The sequence below is a fragment of the Hippopotamus amphibius genome, chromosome 6 (genome assembly GCF_030028045.1).
Source record: "Hippopotamus amphibius kiboko isolate mHipAmp2 chromosome 6, mHipAmp2.hap2, whole genome shotgun sequence".
Classification (NCBI taxonomy): domain Eukaryota; kingdom Metazoa; phylum Chordata; class Mammalia; order Artiodactyla; family Hippopotamidae; genus Hippopotamus; species Hippopotamus amphibius.
This window is the reverse complement of record NC_080191.1, coordinates 43,072,952-43,095,574: the sequence shown is the minus strand read 5'-3', so window position 1 is coordinate 43,095,574 and position 22,623 is coordinate 43,072,952.

Genomic DNA, 22,623 nt, shown 5'->3' with positions numbered 1-22,623 from the left:
AATGTTATACTGCAGAGGCCAAATGGATGAATTTTAAGGATTCGACACCTATTTATTATTTTTTAAAATCTCAGAACACTAACAATATAGGGAATTTCCTTAAGTAAAAAGAGATTATCTAGCAAAAACTTTTAACAAATATCCTACTTAATGGAGAAACTTTGGATACTTTCATTTTATGATCGGGAGCAAGACCCTCTATCACAGCTTCTGCTTGACTCAGTACTGAAGGCCTTGGCCAACATACAAAAATAAGAAACAAAGGTTAATGAGTGGAAGGGAAGAGGCAAAACTGCCATTATTTGCAAGTGATATCCACTAGCAAAAACAAAAACGTACATAATCACCAGAATAACTCCAGGAAATAACAAGAAGAATTAGCAAGATTGCCAAAAGTAAAGTCAATTTACATTCCTCTACATAAGCAATTACCAAAGAAAAACATGACTGAAAATATTAGAGCAATAAACACAGCAGAGGAAGTTGTATTTGGAGAAAAGTTTAAAACTCTATTAAAGGACACCACAGAAAAGTAATTTAACATTATTAAGATGTCATTTCTCCTCAAACTGATCTAATGCAATTCCAATAAAACTTTCAGTTGGCTTTTTTTGAAGAATACAACAAACAAATTTCAGAAAGCATATAAACAAATAAAAGATTATGCACATATAAAACAATTTTGAAAGAGAACAAAGTGAGGGGCTTCCTGCTAACAGATATGAAGTGTACTACAAGGCATAGTAAGAACTTTTTTAAAACAGCATAGGAACAGGATAGAGAGCTCAGAAACAGTCCTTTGTATAAATTCTCATGTAATCAGTAAGAAAATGATAGATTGTTTAGTAGGTGATTAGCTTATTATAAAGAGAAAAATAGATTTCTACTTCCCATTATACATTAAGGTTAGCTCTACATGTTTTAAAGAACGAAATACGAGAACAGAGAAAAATGTTGAAGAATATTTTTGCAGACTTAAGGTGAGAAGGAGTATTTTAAACCAGACCTAAATACTACAAGTCATAAGGTTTAAAAAAAAATTGATAGATTAATTTATATTGAAATTAAGGATTTTTTCCAACAAACAAATACACAGACAAGGTAACCTCATTGGTGACAGACTGGCAGAAAATATTCATGATACCTAAAATCTAAAAGGGATTTATTTCTGGAACAGAAACATGTCAACAGAAGACAGAAAACAATAGAAAAATGGACAAAGGATATGACACTACTCACAGAAGAGGAAATACAAAGCCTAACAAGTATATAAATAGATGCTCAACCCACCCTACTGTTAATTGGAGAAATGCAAACCAAAAAGATTAAACTTCAGGTAAGTTAAGGTAGATAAAAGACATTAGACAGAGAGCAATTAGGTAATCAAAAAAATGTTAAGTTTTAGTGAAAACAGGGGAACGGGAATGATCATGTACTGCAGGTGGGACTGTAGTGTCTTAGCAGTTCAGGAGAACACACAGCAGGTGCCGTGAACAGGCACTCCTACCCTCGGGTATACTCCTAGAGTGGTCTCCACGGGGGTCTACAGACCTGGGTCTGCACACAGGAACTTGTTCACAGATCAGGAAGCTAAAGGCATTACAGGTGTACAATACTGGAAGAACAAATGAGTAAAATCTGGTGTGGAACTGTTATACAGCAGTCGGAAGGAATATGAATACAGTCTTAAAAACAGAGTATTGAGTTTTAAGAGTAAGGAAAAAGATCGCAGCACAATACTATTTAAATAAATTAGACATGTTTATATGCAATCAGCAAGGTATCTCTTGCAGCATATATGTATCCATACATCTGTATTTTTTAAAAGCCCTTTAGGACCAGTGAATAGGAACCTAACTTGAACCACTGCAATAAAGAATCATGGTCTCTTATCCAGCTCTCAGATATGGGTCAGTTATAGAGGCAGAGTCGCTCAAATGAAGAGGCGATAGTTCCCTTGAGGAAGGGCTATTACTGCCATAGTTATGTACCACAAATCTTTTCCTAAATCTCCAACGAATAAGCATGAGGTCCTTTACCAGGGTGACTAAGCACTGGGGAAAAGAACTCTCCTAGACTTTGGGGATATAATTCGACACTGGCTCTGAGCTGACCCTAATCACGGTAGATTGAGAATCCTGCTTGGGTCCGTTTGTCAGAGGGGGGCCTAATGGTGGAGGTCAAGTGGGCAAATGAAAGTGAAGTCTTGGTCTGAACTGGTCTCAAATAGTCTGCAAACTCAACTTGTGGCTGTTTCTCCAGTCCCTGGGTGTATCATTGAAAGAGCTGTAATAAAAATCTTTCTGGACTTCCCTGGCGGTGCAATGGTTGAGATATGCCTACCAATGCAGGGAACATGGGTTTGATCCCTGGTCTGGGAAGATCCCACATGCTGTGGAGCAACTAAGGCCGTGAGCCACAACTACTGAGCCTGTGTGCCACAACTACTGAAGCTAGTGCACCTAGAGCACATTCTCCACAACAAGAGAAGCCACTGCAATGAGAAGAGTAGCTCCCACTCGCTGCAACTAGAGAAAGCCCGCATGCAGCAACGAAGACCCAACACAGCCAATAAATAAATAAATGTTTAAAAAACAAATTAAAAAATAAAAATCTTTCAACCACGGAGTAAGGGATATTATGGTAGAAAACACAAAGTGGGAATCCCTCTGACTAACTCTTCCTCCTAAAATATTAATCGAAACAACAGCACATCCCTAAGGGAATCACAGAGATCAGTGCCACTCACCATCAAAGATGTAGAAAATAAGAGGGTTGGAAGGTAACTCCTATGACATCCCCACTTAATTCACTTGTCTGGCCTGTGAAGGAGACACGTGTCTTAGGAAGGCCTGTTAATTATCATAAATGTAATCACAAGTGGGACAACTCCAACTAAGCTATTTTTACAAGTCTGGTGTCTTTTCTGGAGCAAATCAACCCAATTCAGTCCCAGCAAATCATTGGGGGCAGGGACTATCTGTCTTGATTTTCATGTTAAGTGATTAATTTTGTGGAAGACCAGAACAACTCAATAGGGATAGGACCACTAAGGGCTCAGACCTTTCAGGAAGGTTTTGAAAACTCATCCAAGTAAAAAAATCATCCAACCTTGTAAAGAATTCCAACCAGCTAAGCAGCTGGCTAAGGAGAAAGAGAACACGAATGGATAGAGAATGAATAAATATCATAAATATCAACTGGCATAAATATCAACTAGCCTTATGATAATTTGCTGGAAGAAGTTCTAGACTAATCAGCATGTACTAGTTGCATAGTTGTACTACTCACATGTCATCTCTGAGCATCAGTTTCCTGGTCTATAAGTCCATCCTGAGCTAAGGATAATCATACCTACTGTGCAACTTTTACAGGATTATAATCAGTATCTAAGTATTTGACATTTAGTAGGTGTTGAGGACATGATGATCGTCTTTTAGAGAGACAGTAGGATCTAGGGTAAAGTGGTTAAGAGCAGAGAGACTTTGGGGTCAGAGTAGAGATTGGCATCCCAAATGTTTATAGATCTGGGGCATGATGGTTAAGTTCTCAAAGTCTTAAATTTCCTCTTGTGCAAAATGGAATTAGAAATACCTGTTTAGTGGTTTTCTTTAAAATATGCAATTCAGTAGAATATGACACTTGAAAGTACTAAAAAAATGGAAGCAATTATTTTTACAAGGTAGAGTACAAGTTTCTTAAATCTAGTGGGGGAAACACACATAAGTAGATATGTTCGGTGTAATGTGGGAAGTGGGAAAAAACATGTATGTTTGATGACCAGGGTGCAATGAGAACAAGGCCAAGTGAAGATAATGGAGATATTTAATCCAATCTGGTGGACACTGTTAACCGAACTATGTCCAGAAAAGTAAAGGTAAATTTGCTCATGGTCCCAGACATAATTAAGGAGAGAGTTGAGATCAGAATATAGAACTTCTAAGTATTGCATCAATTTCTTTTATGTGTCAAAATGCTATATTTGTATGAGACAAAATAAATACACCTTATTCAATTTTCCTACGCAGAATTCTCAGAAAAGATGCGTCTGTCATATAATTATATCTTTTTGTGATTAATAACCAAAATATATGGGTTTCTTGTTTGGAACCTCATACCTCTTATTCAGACCCATCTTTTCAATACAACACAATATGGTAAGACTCTTAATATCTATAGGAGCCATGAAGGAAGGAAAAGACAGTAATTCATTCACTCAACAAATATTTTAATATCTTTTATGTGCCAGGCAACTTTCTAGGTGCTGAGAGTACAGAAGTTAATCAAAACAGACAAAACTGGGGGGGAAGGAGAAAATAATAAATACATAAGTAAAATATATAGTACTGTATGTGCCTTTACGGGACCTATGGTAAAATAAACCATTATGGGGTTATGACTTATATATGTTTTCAGACCTTGCTGTTTAAAAGTATTTAACTATACATTTTAAAGTTAGGACTTGTTATAGCTGTGTTTTTGTAGCTCCAACATCTGAGAAGTGTGGCTGTGAAAAGACTATTTAGTATACACTAGAAAAACAGTACATCTGGGGCTGAGGTTAAGAAAAGAGAGAAAGTATTTCCTGATTAGTTAAACAGTATCTATAAGGTTCATCCAGGCAACTGTAAGCCCTTCATAGGAAGATGCAATCTCTCTTCTTACTTGCATGTGGAAGGAAGGAAAAAAGAAATCTCAGTGAAAGGGAAAGAGAACCTTTGAGAATTACCGTGAGGAAAGGCTGGAAAAACTGGCAAGAATTTGATATTCAGCAGTCTGAAAGTTGCAGAAAGAATGTTAGGTATTTTGACCCACAAATTAGGTCAAACTCTCAAAGCTCTGAAACTTGTGTAACGAGAGAGTTTGTGGCATGAAGCACTGAGGTCTGGACAGAAACTAAAGAATTTTTTTTTTCAATGAAGAATGAATGAAGAATCAGTGTTCATGAAACAGAGAAGAAAATGTTAATTATATTTAAACATCTATATTTCTTTGATTCTTGTTCTAATTATATTTTTCAATCAGAAAAATAATCATGTGGGAATTCCCTGGAGGTCCAATGGTTAGGACTCTGTGCTCTCACTGGAAAAAAGTCAAGTTCATATCTGAATCATAGCTCTGATATGATGACTTCTCATTGGACCACGAGCCAAGGCTCAACTGCTTCTGGCACATCCTCGTTTTAATACACGCATATTCCCAGCACTGAGCTGGTACAATTCTAGCAAACACACAGTGATAGCAATTGTCACAGCCAGTCAAGACTGTCCAAGAGCAAGAACTTCTGAGAAGGCAGCATAGTACTACGGTTTGTTCCCTCAAATATTTGACTACCACACAGTACATGTTGTAAGAGGGAACACAGCCCCACATTGCTGTTCCCAGCTTAACACGAGTCTCTTTCATCGCAGGTAGCTTCCCTTTCAGTGGCTAGAGTTTGTGTCTCACATCCTGGCCAGCCTCTTCTAATAGGCGGTCAGTTTTCACAAGAAGAACTGAGAGAAAGTTTAGGTTAGTGAACATTCTTTTTTGTGTGTTTTTATAATCATGACCAGGAAAACAACTTATATCCTAGGGATAATAAGTCAATAATAAAGACCTTTTTTAGTGGCCAACAGAACATTTATGTGGGACATCTTTCCAAAATTTAAACCTCATATCTTCGGGATGAAAAGGTTAAGGGAGTTTGAATAAGAACATGTATAGCTTCTCTTTCTCGAAAACTGTGTTTAATTAAAAAAAAAAAAAGTTCTCCCGAAATAAGTTTCTCTATCAAATAATAGATAATAAAACCATCTTCCAGTTTTTAATAAAGGAACATCCTATGCAAGGATTAGAAGCCTTGCTTTAGCGGCAAAATAAAGAAGACAAGAAATATCACATGTTCTATTCTCTACAAGCAGAAGAATGGGCTGCCCACCAAAAGCATTTCCCGTTCTTCTCTAAACAGAAAAGAACAGCTGAACAACAATTTAGAAACATGACAGCTCTTCTCAACAACCCCAAAATTCCCATTTTTAAGCCATGTTTTAGGTTATTCAGAACCATTCAATTCCTTGTAACAACAGAAAAACTTTTTAAATGGTCAGCACAAATAGAGTACATTGTGCAACTTCCCTCAGCCAAACCACAAACTGTTACAGTCTAAACAGTCATATCCTTAAAAGACAGCAACTGAAAATTGTAGATCCTAAGTCAGGACCAGGGAAAAGGGACAATTTTTTGGAAATGTACCTTTATGTGTTTTCTGATATGGAAGACCTCTTTATGTAAGCTACAGAAATAATAAATAACAGTTATTTAGTGCTTACTGTGTGCAGGATGCTGTACTGCTCTTCATGAGTTACCTCATTTATTCTTTGCACAGTTCTATGAAAAAGACTTATTATTATTATTCCCCTTTTTACAGGTGAGGAAAATAAGTTTAAAGAGTAGATGACTTGGCCCAGAGTGGTAGTAAGCAGAGGCAGAGAGAAATAGTCAGATGCGGGGCATGTTTTGAAAGTAAAGCCAACAGCAAATGCTGATGGAGATGTGAGAGAAAGAGAAGTCATGGCTGATCTCTAGGTTTGGAGCCTGAGTGTTTAGAAGACAGGAAGCCTGCAGGGGACACAGGTTTGGGATTATGCAGACCAGGAGTTCGGTCGTGGAGATGTTACACTTGAGATGCCTATTAGACACCAGAGCAGTGGTGTTGGGTAGGTAGTTAGATATGCAAGTTGGGTTCAAGTAAAAGGTTCCAACTGGAGATAGAAATACTCAGAGGTGTAGGAGATAGGGAGGAACCAACAAAGGAGAATGAGAGAGAGAGCAGGCAGTGTTGCTGAAGAGGACTCAAGAAGGAGTAGTATATTAAGGTTAAGAGAAGAAAGAGGCATCTGGTGCGTCAATTGACCAACGTCAATGTTGCTGATAAATCAAGCAAAACGCAACTGGAGGATTGCCTGACCACTGGATTTAGCAAGATGGGGACTTTGTAAAATGCTGTTTCTCTTTAATATTGGAATCCTTCTCCTTATTCTTTAAATGTGAAACTTCGAGCATGTCACCTTATTATCCTCATGTCAACATTCAGCTACTAATTTAGATTATACTTCTATCCTATACATCGTCTTTTTTTTTTTAAATCCTATCCAGGCTTTACTAATACTACAACCTACTTCAGGCCCCTGTGACCTCAGGACGGGCTTCCTGAGTCCCTCCTACACTACCTCCTGATTTCTGGTCTCCTCACCAGCAGCCCATCCTGATTAGTCATCCTGGAACAAAGCTTTCCTCAGGGGTTCCCCAGGCTCTTTGGCTCTCATCAGAAACATACTAATAAGAGGCTCTCCTCACCCACTTCCCCACTCCAGCACATGAACATGCCATCCAGATACCCAGCAGAGCCTGATGAACCTGTGAACAGCAAAGGTCTGCCTGGACCCCACAGAAAAGAAGCCAGAGTTCGAACTGCCAATAGAATGACTGGGCTTCTCTCTTTGCTGCAGTTTGTTGGACTCTCTTAATCTACCATAAAGTGTGGGGTATTGAAAAATACCAGCACTGATTACATTAGGCAAAGGACTGAGGCTTTCCAATAAAAAATAAGCTCACACACCTAGTAGAATGGTTAAAGTAAAATTAAAACAAAACCAAAAACAAAGCCAACCTTACAGCATCAAATATTGGCAAGGACAAAGAGCAGCTGGGACTCTTATTCACTGCCTGTAGGAATGCAACACCTTTGGCCACTTTGGAAAACAGTTTCACACAAATAATACATAAAAAACAAACAAACACACAAAATAATGATAACATTTTTAATCTTACAATACAGTACCTTGAAAAGTACAGTAGTACAGTACAAACAGCTGGCATACAGGGGCTGGCACTTAGTGAACAGGCAAGAAGAGTTACTGACCAGAGGAGAGAGAGAAGGTGGGAGATGGTAGAGCTGAAGGATCTCCAGCAATAGGAGACAGAGGGCCAGCTGCTATTTCACTCACACCTGACGTTGATGGCCCAGGTTCTGGTTTCTTGCTGGATTTTGAAGGTTCATATGTAGGGCATTTAACTGTATGCCAAAAATGTTGCTTTTTTTCTTCCATTTTCAATATTAAAATGGCTACACAAAAATACACCAATTTTGATGAGTTTTTTTTAATGCATGCTGATATGACAACTATCACAATACAATCTATCAAAATTGTTTCAAATGAAGTTAAAGACATCTAAGCGCTACTAGAGCCATCATATGTAAAAACACCGAAAGAACTTTTTGGCCAGCCCAATAGACAATGCCGGACGTAAAAGGCTATTTACTGAATGATTTCACTTATATGATATGCAGGAAAAGGTTAAACTAAAGAGATAGAAAACAGATCCGTGTTTACCAGGGGCTGGAGGTGGTTGGAGGGTCTGACCACAAAGGAGACTGAGGGAAGTTTTTTCAGTGATGGAAAAATTGCTGTAACTTGATTGTGGTGCTGGTTACTTGAGTGTATAGGTTTGTCAAAAAACATAGAACTGTACACCTTAAAGTGGATAATTTTACTGCATGTAAATAATACCTCCAGAAACTTGATTTTTGAAAGAAATTTCCATGAGGGCAATTCATATGTTATTATACTCACTGCTTTATCCCTAGCACTTAGAACAGTGGCTGGCACATAGTAAATACTTATAGAAAGGAGAGAATATAGGAATGAGAGAAGGAAGGATGGGAGGGAGGGAGGGAGAGAGAAAGAAAGGAAAGAAGGAAAGAAAGGACAGGAAGCGATGGGGGGAAGGAAGATCTAATTCTAGATTTTAGGCTGAACATTCTTTAGATTTTCTAATACAAAAATTCTGGAAACAGTCAGTAGCCCATCCTAGAGCCCTAATTTATTAAACATCTGATTTCAAATTTATAGTCTAGAGCAAAGAGCAAAGGTTATGTCTTGGATTCTGTGGCCCATATAATCCTCTTTTCAACTTTTAAAACACATTGCAAGGACTAAGAAACTATATACATTTCTGGTTGAGATAATACAGATATACATATAAAACAAAACTCACAATATAGTACATTTTTAAACTGATTGGGAGTCTAAAAGAACAGAGAACAAATTTACCTTTGTATATAACTGTAGAATTTTCTATTCAAACTGCTTAAGCTAGCAGTCAAAATCAGTCATTCAAAGTTAGATTTCTCTATACAGAATCATCAAAGTAAACATTAGTGAATTCCAGTAGCAAGAGATAAAATCTTAACAAGAACTGCCTTTAACTAATCAGTGTGCTGTGTGTCATATTTCCGTTATATTAAGTTCAAGTGCAAAGAAGAGTCTGTGTGGTCCCAAGGTATGTGTATGGAGGATGTTTCAATTAGTAGCAAGTTTAAAGAGTAATAGTAGCCGAGGCTTCATAAAACTGTGCCCAAACATAGCATGGTCCAATTCATCTATTTTCTCAGTAGAGACTTCATTCATTCCACTACAGCAAGTAACCAAGTAAGAAAACACAGTTCAGACCTTATGCTAACTAGTCCTCCAGATTCTCACAAATAATGCCAAATATACACAAAAGCATTTAAGGGCTGGCAAGAAAATGTTTAAGGAACATGCATATGCAGGAAAGAATTACACTGCGACCATGACTCATCTATGTGTTTCTGCTGGTGAGAAAAAGCATTGCTCTTCCTTCCTGGCAAGGAGCAAGGTCACCTTTCATAACACTTTCTTGCAAATGGGTAAAATGCTGGAGGAGGAGAACAACAGCAAAGCAGAAATGGAAGAAAAGAGTGATGAACCTTAGATTTATTTAATTAAGGCCGCACCCGAACACTCACAGGAAAGGATTTTTGCAAAACCACCTTGTGAAATATATGTATCAGTACCTATACAGAGGGAGGCAGTTAAGAACGTGGTAGAGAAAGCAAACTGTAATGTTCGGAAATTAATTTTTAACCGATGAGCATTTTTAACAAAAAGCTGCTAAAATTAGTTGGATCTGGGCAGGTAAGAAATGTAATAGGAAGACTTCTCATGAAAAGAGGGAAGAGAAAAGAAAAACTTGGAGGCTAGTTTTCTCCTCTCTCTGCTTATTTGTTTTTAACCTACAGAAACTCCCATCATGCTCCTGAAAATCCCCAAGATATAAATCTTTGCTTCCTCAGTCTTGGACAATGACTCATCGATTCAACACGGTGCACACTTTCCTCTTCTCATGCTCCAAAATGCCTCTGATAGAAAACAGACCACGTTACCTGGCAACCTTTAAAGATAAGCTTTCTTTCAGAGGTCAGAGCCCCGGGGGGGTTTACTGAGGAAATTCAGCAGCAGGAAGTATGCAAGATTGGAAGGAGTCCTGATTGGCAGTCAAGCGCCCAGACTGCAGGGTGAGCCAACTGAGGCCCCTGGCCTGGGACCACGGGGAAGTCAGTTAGTTGGTCCACACCTCTGTTACCACGTCTACAAAATAGGGATAAACAATATCGGTGCTATCTGCGGTTGTGAGAATCCAATGACACAATGGCTCTTTAAAAGTACGTCCGACACTGTAAAGCAAACAGTCATAAGTTCCTCTTACTATTGTCCTATCAGTCAGTCAGTATTGAGAGCTGGCCCCCGTGCTCAGGCCGACTGCAATGAGGAAGACTTAAAGAAGTTTTACCTAGAGTCACCAGGCCATGGCTCCAAGCTTGACATCTTCATTTTAGAGCCAGACACGTGTCAAGTGACGGGTGACAGATGTCATTTTCCACCTACAGCTCAATCAGACCCGTGGGCAAACATCAGAAGCCATCCAGTGGCTTCTCTAACCACGTGCAGAGGAACAGAAAACCATTGAAATGACTCTCCTGAGCAGCCCACGGGGCTCTCATCCGGCTTCCTTTCCCAAGGCTCAGTTTTTAGAGCTCCCCCCCGCCCCCATGATGCCCCAGTATCCTTCCAACAAATTCTATTTGGGGGACTGAAACAGTACATAATTTCCTCAAAAGCCTCGGAGTAATGCCAAGACCGTCCAGGCAGAAAGAAGACCATCTGTCTTAAGCACGAGGGTGACACGCTGATTGAGGAAGATTTGACCAGCAAGAACGGATGATGGAGTGAGGAGGAAGCGACAAGGTGGCAGATGGCAGGCGGTTGCAGTAACTGAGCAAGACCAACATGGTGACCACAGTTACGCAGAGAAAATGGCAGAAGCAAAGGACATCATTTTCTATCTCAGTAGCTGTTCATGCGCGCCACCTAAGTGATTTGAAATTCACGAATAGCTACATCAAATAAGCATAAAAAAGTATAAACAGATGAAATTAGTTTTGATAATGTCTTATTTAACCCAATATATTCAAAATATGATTGTTCAACATATAATCAATATTAAAAGAATATTAATGATACGTCCTACTTTTGTTTTTTTTGTACTAAGTCTCCCAGATCCAGAAAGCATTTTGTACATCCCTATTTGGACAAGTCACATTAAAAGTGCTCAGCAGGGACTTCCCTGGTGGTGCAGTAGTTAAGAATCTGCCTGCCAATGCAGGGGACACGGGTTCAATCCCTGGTCCAGGAAGATCCCACACACTGCAGAGCAACTAAGCCCTTGCGCCACAACTACTGAGCCTGCGCTCTAGAAGTCGGAGAGTCACAACTGCTGAGCCCGTGTGCCGCAACTACTGAAGCCTGCATGCACTAGAGCCCATGCAACAAGTGATGCCATCACAATGAGAAGCCAGCACACTGCAACGAAAAGTAGCCTCCGCTTGCCACAACTAGAGAAAGCCCATGCAGCAGCAATGAAGACCCAACACAGACAAAAATAAAAATAAATAAATAAATAAAAATAATAAATTTTTTTAAAAAATACATTGTATACCTGGTCCTTTTTTTTGTTCCAAAATTTTCTATGTGAAAAAAAATGTTCGTTCACATAAATTTGGACTAGAGCAATGTGTACAGTGACTGATCGAGTTGAAAACTACAGCTGTAGAGCTCAACCAATTCCCCAGCTCCTCCTCACTGCTGACATATTAACACACACTTTCTCAACCACAGAGGTGGAAAAAAAAATCTTTTGAAGTGATAATGAAGTAATGATTAGACTTTAACACCTCCTTGTTATAGCTATATAAATTTCTAGGGTCTAATTCAAAACCTCAAATTTTTTCGGCAGAAAATGACAACAATTTTTACCATCAAAAATTGTCATTTCTGTATTTTCATTTTTTTTAACTAAAAAAACAGAAAATAACTTAAATATAATGCAGTCATCATTACGACAACCATTTTATAATGAAAACATTACATTGCTGGAAATTTTAAGCATTGGAGGTTTTACCTTCATCCTCACCCAATCAGAAATGGGGCCCAGGTCCTGCAAGGCAAGATCAGGATACCATTTACCTCCCTAGTTTTGCCTCTGTCTCAGATTTCCAATTTTCCTGAGATACCGTGCCCAGCACATATGTGAAAACTTTACTGGACACCAATGGTCTTCTTCCTGTAGCAGATTCTACTAATTTGCCATTTTCTGGATGTTTTGCTTCTCAGAGGTAGTCAAGTTCAACTGTGTAGCTGGGAAGTTAGGCCTTTTCTTACTTTCCCAGCCTTGCTTCTGGGAATTTTGCTTTAGGCCAATTTCTACCTCTTTCCTCAGCTCGCTCAGAGACCAGTACCCCCCAAAATGCAATAAGAAGACCCAGTTCTGTCCATATTATAAACCAATACCTGAGTGAGTGAGAAAAATCTATGAGCCAGTGAGTTGTATTATCCTAAGAAAGTGCTCAGAGTCTAACTTTACATTTAGTATCTGCGGTTAATTTTCTGTGTCAGCTTGGTTGGGCCACAGTGCTGAGATACATTATTCTGGACGTTTCTGAGAGCGTGTTTCTGGATGAGATTTACATTGAAGTTGGTGGACTTTGAGAAAGCACATTGCCCTGCCCAATGGAGGTGGGCCTAGCATGTAGGGCGGGGGCAACTCAACCCAAAACCCATGACGGCTCTGTAGCAGGGGGCTCGTGGTGCAAGAGACAACCAGAATGTTCAGAGCAGATCCCCACAGTCTCCCAGACTTGGTCAGAGACAGCTAGCAGCAGAGTCTATAAATATAACCAACTAAATTTGTGAAACACTAAGCCGGATTGCGTAAGTCAAGAGAGATTTATTTTAAGGAATTGGCTCATGTTATGGAGGCTGGCAAACCTAAAATCTGCAGAGTGGGCTGGCAGGCTTGAGACCCAGGAGCCAACGGTGCAGTTCAAGTCTGAAGGCTGTCTGCTGGCAGAATTCCTTCTTGCAGGGGGAGGTCAGTCACTGTTCTGGTAAGACATCCATCTGATTGAATGAGGCCCTCGCTCATGGTCTGGCCCTGTGGCCTGCGCTGGGTGCCCCGCCAGCCTTCTCTCTCATAGTGACTTTCTTTCAGAGGCCTGCTGCTCCCCTCTTCATTCCTTCATATCAGGGTCTATGTTTCTGAGTCCCAGTTGCGGGCAGGGTCCAACGTTATCTCAAGAGGTTCCCAGTCCCATTTAACTCAGAGCATGTGGCCCAGCACCTGTTTAAGGCTCATGAGCATTTCCTGACAGTCAGCGCATCCCCAATATTCCATGACCGTCCTCAGCTTGTTTGTTCCATGCACTCTGAGGAGTTATAGCAGGCTTTCTCCTGTTGACAGAATAATAAACAATCTGTAACAGGAATAGAAAAGAGCTTTATTTGAAGCCAAACTGAGGACTATATAGCCTGGGAGACACAGATACAAGAAGCACTTGAATTGTGTTCTGCTGGACTACAAAATGGGGGAGTCTTATAAAGGCAAACCCTGCAGAATTTTATACATTGTTTGCCGAGAATTATCACTGGAGCTGGTAAGAAATAAGGGTGCTAGTTATGCAAGGATTCGTTGGGATCTGAACTGGTTGCATAGTTACCTTGAGACTATACAGTTGCAGCTGGCGGCTACTAGCAGATACTGTTTTGAGAATGGCTGGTGGTGTCCTTGAGTTTGATACAGTTCAGAAAATTCAAGGTCTCAGTGATGCAGGAACATGTCTGAAACTGCATCCACAATGGCCACCCAGCTCTATTTTGGATGCCTGAACCACACTTACTTCATTTTTGATTTTTAAATACATTCCTGTCTTTAATGGTTAATGCAGATGTATAATGCGTGTTTGACAGGCCACAAGACAGGCTGTTCTAGTCAGCGTAAAATTCAAGCCAAATCATGCATAAGCCAGAATGACTCCCACATACATCAGTATGTGGAAATTTCTTCCATAACACCTAATACCACTAGCCAGAGTCTCAGCTTCAGCCACACTCAATAACCAAAGTTAATGTCAGAAATGTCAAAATGTAGTGGGCTTGTGTATAGAGTGTGCTGGGACTTGGGGCCAGAGGAAAGATGATGAAACTGTGACCAGATGATGCTGAGAAAAGAGAAATACTGGCTGTGATTTCTCAAGCACTTTCTCCATGCCAGGCATTGCACTCACATTCTTACCACCATTCACTGAATCCTCACATCTGCCCTACTGAGGTGACTATGAATATTATCCACATCTCACAGACAGGAGAAGTGAGGCACACAGAGGTATAATAACTTACTCAAGTTTACCAAGCTATTAAATAGTGGGGCTGGGATCTGAGCCCAGGCAGTCTTGTTTACCACACTTTTAATTAGCCGCAGTATTCTCTAGCAAAGGGACTACATACATACACAGTCAGGAAATGATCTTTCTCTGGGACTCTGCTGGGGCCACACTAAACAATTTTACCTCCATGGACTCCATGTTTTTTTCTGTGTTTCCATCATAACCATTCCTCTTCTTTTGAGGCAGTTTTTTTTTTTTTAATGATGCTAATATCTTCACTTAGGTCACGATTAAATTGTTCCCCCCTCTTTTGGCCTAAGAGATAGTCTTAACTTTATTACATCTTGATTTTAATAAGCAAGCTCCCTCATGGATAGAGAACAAATTGAAGGGTTGCCAGAGGTGGGAGGTGGAGGTGGGTGAAATGGGTGAAGGTTGTCTAAAGGTACAAACGTCAAACTTCCAGTTATAAAATAAGTCATGAAGATGTAATGTACAGCCTGGTGACTCTAGTTAATAATACCGTATCATAAAAAAAAGTTAAAAGGGGACTTCCCTGGTGGTCCAGTGGTTAAGACTTTGAGCTCCCAAAGCAGGGGGCGTGGGTTTGATCCCTAGCCAGGGAACTAAGATTCCACTTGCTGCACTGTGCAGCAAGAAAAAAAAAAAAAAAAGGTTAAATAATACTGTATTGCACATTTGCAAGTTGCTAAGAGAGTAGCTCTTAAAATTTCTTATCACTAGAAACAGTGTTATCATGCATGGTGCTAGATGTTAACAAGACGTGATCATTTCACAATGTATACAAATACTGAATCATGTTGTACATCTGAAACTAATAAAACTTTATATGCCAATTATACCTCAATTGAAAAAAAAAAAAAGACAAAAGAAACATAAAATGTTCCCATGGTCTTCTACCAGACTGCCAATGTTCTTAAATTTGACATGAATGACTAAGGAATGGGGTGTGGTAGAGGTGCAGAGTTTGTGGGTCTGTAAGTTCAAGAGCTATAAAAGGCAAAAACAGGGGAAATGCAAGCAGATTTGGTACTTGTGTCATTGAAATCTATGACAGTAAGCATTTTTTTGGTCAAAGATAGTCATTTTTTCGTAGTGTATAGGAAAGTACGTATTTAGAAAATTTCTATTTTATTTTCTCTGCTGCTATTTGGTGGTTTCTCAGAGACCAAAGTGAGAGTGAAAACTGGCTTCAAAATTTAGTTCAAAGATCTTGCCTCTTGTAAAGAATTTCTTGATTATTCTCCAACACTCTGAGCAGAACTGACCACACCCTGCTATGTTCTCCCTGGAGCTGGCATGAACTTCTATTACAAGATGTAGTGCCGTTTTTAGTTTACAACTCCCCTCCCCCACCTTTCTCACTCATAAAATAAGTTCCTTCAGAAAAGGAATGATAGCTTATTCTTATTTATATCACTGTGGTGAGGGATATCAAACAAATAATAATACACAGCTTACATTTATCTACTTTCCCATCAGGCTGGGGCTGAGCAATGTTCACAGTGATCTCATTTAACCTTCACAATGTTCCTGTGTGGTACACATGTTCTATCTCCACTTTACAGGAGAAAACGAGGCACAGAGAAGTTAAGTAACTTGCCCAAGACCACATGGGTTATTCGGTGGTGATGAACCCAGGCAGGCCAGCTTCAGAGGCTTCATGCTTGATCATTGCACTGGACTGTCTCATAAACTGTCTGATGATGGACTGACTGAAGAAAAAAAAGACTTTCTTGCTTACACCTGACCAGTCTTCTGTAACAAGATTAGCACGCTTCCACATCACAAATTTGCATGTAGATAAAATTGTTCTCTACATACTTTGGAGTAACATCTTAGTCTGTTCAGGCTGCTTTCACAGAATACCACAGACTGGGTGGCTTATAAACAACAGAAATTTACTGCTCACAGTTTTGGAGGCTGGGAAGTCCAAGACCAAAGTGCCAGCAGATTTGGTGAGGGTCCTCTTCCTGGCTCATAGATTGTCATCTTCTGGGGCAAGTGTGCTCCCTGGGATTTCTTTTACAAGGGCACTAATGCCATTCATGAGGGCTCCACCTCATGACCTAATCACCCCCCAGACGGCCCACCTCCTAACACCATCACACTAAGAGTTAGGATTTAACATATGAATTGTTGGGGTGGAACGGTCACAGACATTCAATCTATAGCAAGTAGTAAGAAATTATCTGCTCATTTTGGTTTGATTTCTAGTCCAAAATATCATATTATACATTCTTCCTCACACAAACAATGTATTTCAATTCTCTTTTTAGAGGTCTGGATGGTAGCACATATACATTCTTTGATCAAAGTATTGATCGTGATATCCTGGTGGAAAATTTTCATTAAAGGTTAATTTAAATTAAGGAATGATATGAAGTAGAAGTCCCAAACTCAAATGCCTACAAGAACCCAGAAGGTAACATAAATCAAGCCACGTGTGAGGTGATTGAGACAGTGGGCCTGTGGTTCAACTGGGGAACGGGTTGCTGTAGAGAAAATTTTTACATTTTATGTTTGCATGTTTTATGTTATGATTTTCTGAGCAAATTTGACTGACATTTGGGCTCTGAGCTGAAAGAACATAACTTGATGTGAATTTATCAGTGATTACCTAATGAGAATTCCAGAGCGATTTACCTAGAGCTATGTGGTTTTTTTTAATGTCAAAGAACAATGAAAGACTCCCACCCCACCCCCCACCCCACCTCATCCCCACCCCCGCAGGACCATGCAGACATCTTCTGTGATGTACAGCTGGAGACTCTAGTCTTATCTTCCATGTGGCTAAATTTATTTACATCCCAAAGGGTAAGAACCGAGGATTTTTCTCCTTTGTGTCCTCAAGAAGAATTCATTCACAATAGGGAGCAAAAATTTCACTTTGTCTCTCAGAAAGGGGGCGATATATAAATGTGTATGTTGATTTCGGGGAGAGTGAGTTGCTGAGTAGACACTGTTACAAGTAAGATGACATTCAGTTCTCATCGTATGGCCCAGGGATAAGAATTGGGACAAAGGGGAGATGGGATGATTATTTGCTGTAAGTAAATAATAATCTTCTCTGCTCTAGAAACCCAGTATTGGTGTACAGGATAATTAATAAATATAAATATTAAAAACTTAAAAGGAATCTATATTCTACCTAGAGCCAACGAAAATAAAATTACCTCTGCTGACCAAACAAAACATGTCTACCAGCTGACTTTAGTCCATGAGCTGCTAGTTTGTAGTAACTAGTATTAGGTGTGCCCTGTCTTTTGGAAAGTGGATTGTCATATCATAATTTTAAAGGTACCTAAAATATCCCTCTTTCAGAGCAAAATATCTTATTCTCTCTGTTCTTGTCAAGACCTCCAGTGTTACTGTTGTAAATCCATTGTTACGTGCTAGTTAGAAACTGTTATAATGCTAAAATATATAGGAGTGTTAACCCAAAAATGGTTATCAAAATGCTGATATCTATAAATTAATCTGTTTATTCATCTTTACTCAGAGTCAGCTAAGAGCATCTGCCTGAAGATTACAGAACTATTTACCTAAATGTTGATCAAAGATTAAAGTGGAAAGAAACCTTAAGCTGAAGCTTTGTGAACCAGGGCAGTTCTAGGTATTCTCAAAGCAGAAGGACTCTGGGTATCAGAAAAGCAGCAAGAGGGCATTGGTGTGACGTTGGAAAGTGCTTCGAGAGGAAGAAGCCCTGAAAGAGGAAGCGTGAAGCACTGAAGACAAATTGCATGCTTCTTTACTTTGCTTGGTTCTTGCTCAGCAACAGTTTACCCAGCCCAGTGTTTCGTGTGATATTGAGAAATGTTTTCCAAAAGAACATGGTAGCTGTCCTTTATGGAACTGACCACACATGCTAGAAATTATGTTAGGTGGGTTCTTTTAATTGCAAGGGACAGAGATACTCTGCTTATCTTTAGTGACAAGGAATTTTGGTGCAAATGCATGGGAAAGTCAAAAGAGGAAACAGTCACCATTGAGCTGGTCCTTAGGGACCGCAGCGAGGGAGCACTGCACAGGGTATGCAGCAGGGTTACAAAGCCTCTGGCTGCCACTGCAGGGCCAAGCCCCGGGCCTCTTGTTCTCCCCTCAACAAGGGATCTTCTTTGCTTACTATTCTAGTGTTCTGCTTTCTGCCCCGGAGTTTCTTCCTTCTTCTCCTTTTTTTTCTTCCCTCCCTCCCCCACTCCCCTGCCCCCCTCAACCATCCTTCCTTCTATTGTGGTTTACATCCCAGCACTCTGAAAGAGAATTTGTCTAAGTTGGTCTGACATTGAGTGAGAAAAAATGTCAACTTAATAAACAGAAAAGCAAACTGGCAATGGCTTAAATCAACAGGGCTTTATTTTTCCTCCTATGACAAGAGTCCAGAGGTAGGTGGTTGCAGATATTGGTTCAGCTGCTCATTGCTAACCTGAATGTCTCAGGCTTTCTATTTTTCTCTTCTTCCATTTTCAGCTGTTTGTTTTTCTTCCTTAATCGTGTTGCTTCATGGTTGCAAGATAGGTGCTGCAGATCCAGGCATCATGTGCCTACATTTAAGGCAGGAATATCAGAGAAGGGTCAAGGCCAGAAAGCTCTCTTGCTGCATCTGTCACACACACACACACACACACACACACACATACACATGTGCTCACAGACTTCTGTTTACGTCTTGTTGACCACAATCATGTCTTATGACTATGCAGCTGCCACGAAGGCTGGGAAACTGACCACCAAGCTTTTATAGCCTCTATAGTGGGAAGGAAGCAAGGAGAAAGGTTATTAGGAGTCAGTCAATGAACAATGCCTGCCACAGTCACAATCTAGCATGTGGCACCAATCTCCAAAACAAGCCATCTCCTAGAAGACTCTGTAGTCTGTGGATAACTGCCTTTGAGTCAGGGGTTGATCTGACGTGATCAGATGTCAGCATGAGACCTTTCCTCAAAAGGGGGCTGTGTGCAGGGCAAGAACGAATAGTACTTGGTTTGGTATCCGTATGATATCCAAACATGTCTAAATTCTCATTAGTGAGCCAATTATAGCTTGATCAACCATAAGTTTAACCATACCTGCTACATTCCCACAAGTTTGCTTTGTTCACAGGCTTGCTTTGTCCCTTCATACATTTATTCAATAAATATTAATGGAATTAGAGGCACTTGCCCAGGTGTAGGGGATATGACAGGGAAGAATATAAGGAGCTTACTTTCTAGTGGAAGAAGGAGAGAATGTATGCTCCAATAACCCTGTTCTTCTCTTTGTAATAATCACCACAATTTCAGTGCTTATGTGTTTGTGGATGTATTACGGCAAAAACATAGTTAAGTAAGGGGCAGTGCGGAGGCAAGGTAGAGTGCGAGAAGGTAGGGGAGGATCAGCTTTAATTTAGAGAACAATCAGAATTCAGAACTAAACGCTTCAGCCACAAACTTTTCAATCTGTCTCCTTTACAGGGAAACTGGCAGACATTTCTTCTCTAGAGGAAAAGGGAACGAAATGCAGTGCCAGAAGTCAAAAATGTACTTTGTGCTGTACACCCAGTCTCTGTTCCCATTAGAACATAGTTTTAACTTCTTAAATTATTTTTATCTGGCCTTCATTTAACTTCCTCTAGGACATGTTGAATGTGGCCTACAAAATGTAGCTTTGCTCCTGAACAGCACTTCTTTTTACACCTGGATTTGGATTTACCCGCCCCTCACCCCACATTGGTTTTCTTGTTTTTAAAAACTCACCAGAGGATATAGTGGGGACCAACACATACTTGGCTGTTCTCTCGCCATTAGGCACTGCTCATTTATTTGCCTTCTGTGTGACTATATAAGATTTATATATTGGATTTTTAAATTATCTTACTGATCTTCCTCTTACCTTTCTTACTAGCCTGTGATTCCCCATTCCCCTAGCTTTATTCAGGCTAATTCTCTTTTATCCTTTAGGTCCTAACATAATTGTAACCGCCCAAAGAAAGAATTTCCGTAAAACTTAGATTAAGTTCCTACTTATGCTCCTGTAAATCCATCACTCTCCTTGATAACAATTTCAGTACTTGTAACAGCTTAACACCTGCTTAACCCTTCACTAGACTGTAAGCTCCATGAGGGCAGGGGCCGTATCTCTCTTGCTCAGGTCTACACCTCAGTGTGTAGTAGTGTTGGATACACACAGTGGCACTCAGTAATATTGAGTGAATTAATAAATATCTTTAGTTTCCAAGTGACTAGCACTGGGCCACCAAATAATAGAGACGGTGGTGCATGCTGATTGTGAAGCTCTGCCCAGGAACAGGGGATTGAGCTCCACTCTCTCCCTGCTGCTGGGAGCGCTATTGGAAGCACCCTCGGCTGCCAATACTCTTTGGAGAATGTCTCACTTAAAGAAAGAGGCAACCCTAAATCACGTCCCCTCTCCGGGTGGTTTGTATCCAATGACTAATCAATGCTGGAAGCTGAAGGTCCAGTCACTCGTCCCAACTCAAAGATACCTCTAAAAGGCCATCCTTGAAGGGGGTCAGCTGAAGCCTTCATTAGGACAGCATCACAGATCATCTTCTCCCCCTGCTCACTCCTGTTCCCTCCACCACCCTTTCACAGGAGTCAGTCCCAAGAGCCTACAAAAGCATGTCTTGCACACTAATCTCCCCCAAGAGGCTACTTCATAGGTTACCCAACCTGTGATGTCTACCCCAATCTGTGATGTCTACTACGAAAATATTTACTGAACTAAATTGAATATGATGTTCAATTGATTTGAATGTTATGCTCCATAAACTCCTAAACAGCAAAGATCACTCACTTGGATCCTTGCAATGATTAGAAGGTGACTTTTATATAGTGAGTCCTGTGTCTGAATGTTTATGTGCCTCCCAAATTCTTTTTTTTTTTCTCTTTGCAATTGAGTCACTAAGCGCTACCCACACTCAAGGGGACGGGAATTAATCTCCATCTCCAGGAGTGGGGAATATCTCCATATACACTTGGAATTCTTCTTTTTTGTTTTTTTTTTTTCAAAATTCTTATGTTGAAATTCTAACTCCCAAAGGTGATGATATTAGGTGATGTGGCCTTTGGGAAGTACTTGAATCATGAAGGTGGAACCCTCATGAATGGGATCAGCGTTTTATAAAAGAGAGATCCCTCCCACTTCTGTCATGTGAGGAAACAACCAGAAGCCTGCTACCCAGAAGAGGAGCCCTCACCTGACCATGCTGGCACTCTGATCTTGGACTTCTACTCTCCAGACTGTAAGAAATACAATTCCATTGTTTATCAGCTACTGAGTTTGTGGTATTTTGTTATAGCAACCCAAACAGACTAAGATAGTGGACATCACAAACACATCAAATAAAACATTTCCCAAAACTTAGTCTAGTTGAGTTAAAGCCTTACTACTCAAAGCGTGGCCTTAGAGCCAGTAGCACTGGCATTCTTTGCGTATTTGTTACAAACACAGACTCTCAAGGCCCAACCTGAATCAGACCAATTGAATTCAAATCTGCATTTTAACAAGATCCCAGGTGGATCACCTTGATTTTCAGAAATACTGAGCTAAGGGATTTATTCATATAAATAAAATTAATATTTATCTATTAATATAAGCAAATGAATATTTATTAATATAAAAAATTAATATAAAAAATCCTCTCTAGTTTGTACAGCATCTTCATATGGTTTTTCTAAAATTTTTGCTTAATGCTAGTGTAATCATGCCTTCTTTCACGCAACAAATACTAAATGAGTGCCAAAGATTTCAGCCCTACAAATCTTACATTCTAGAAGGGTGAGAAAAATAAAATCAATATGCATATCGTGGAGTATGAGGGAAGGTGATTAAACGCCACGAAATAAACAGTAGGGCAGTGTAAAGTGGATGGGAAGATGGGTCACAATTTTAAATTTTTGCAGAAGGCCATGATAAGCACAGACTTGAAGCAGGTGAGGTAGTTAGCCATGTGCATATCTGAGCACAAGCTTGGAGTGTTCTAGGAAGGGCAGAGGCCAATGTGACTGCAGTAGAATAGGGGAGATGATGCAGAGTAA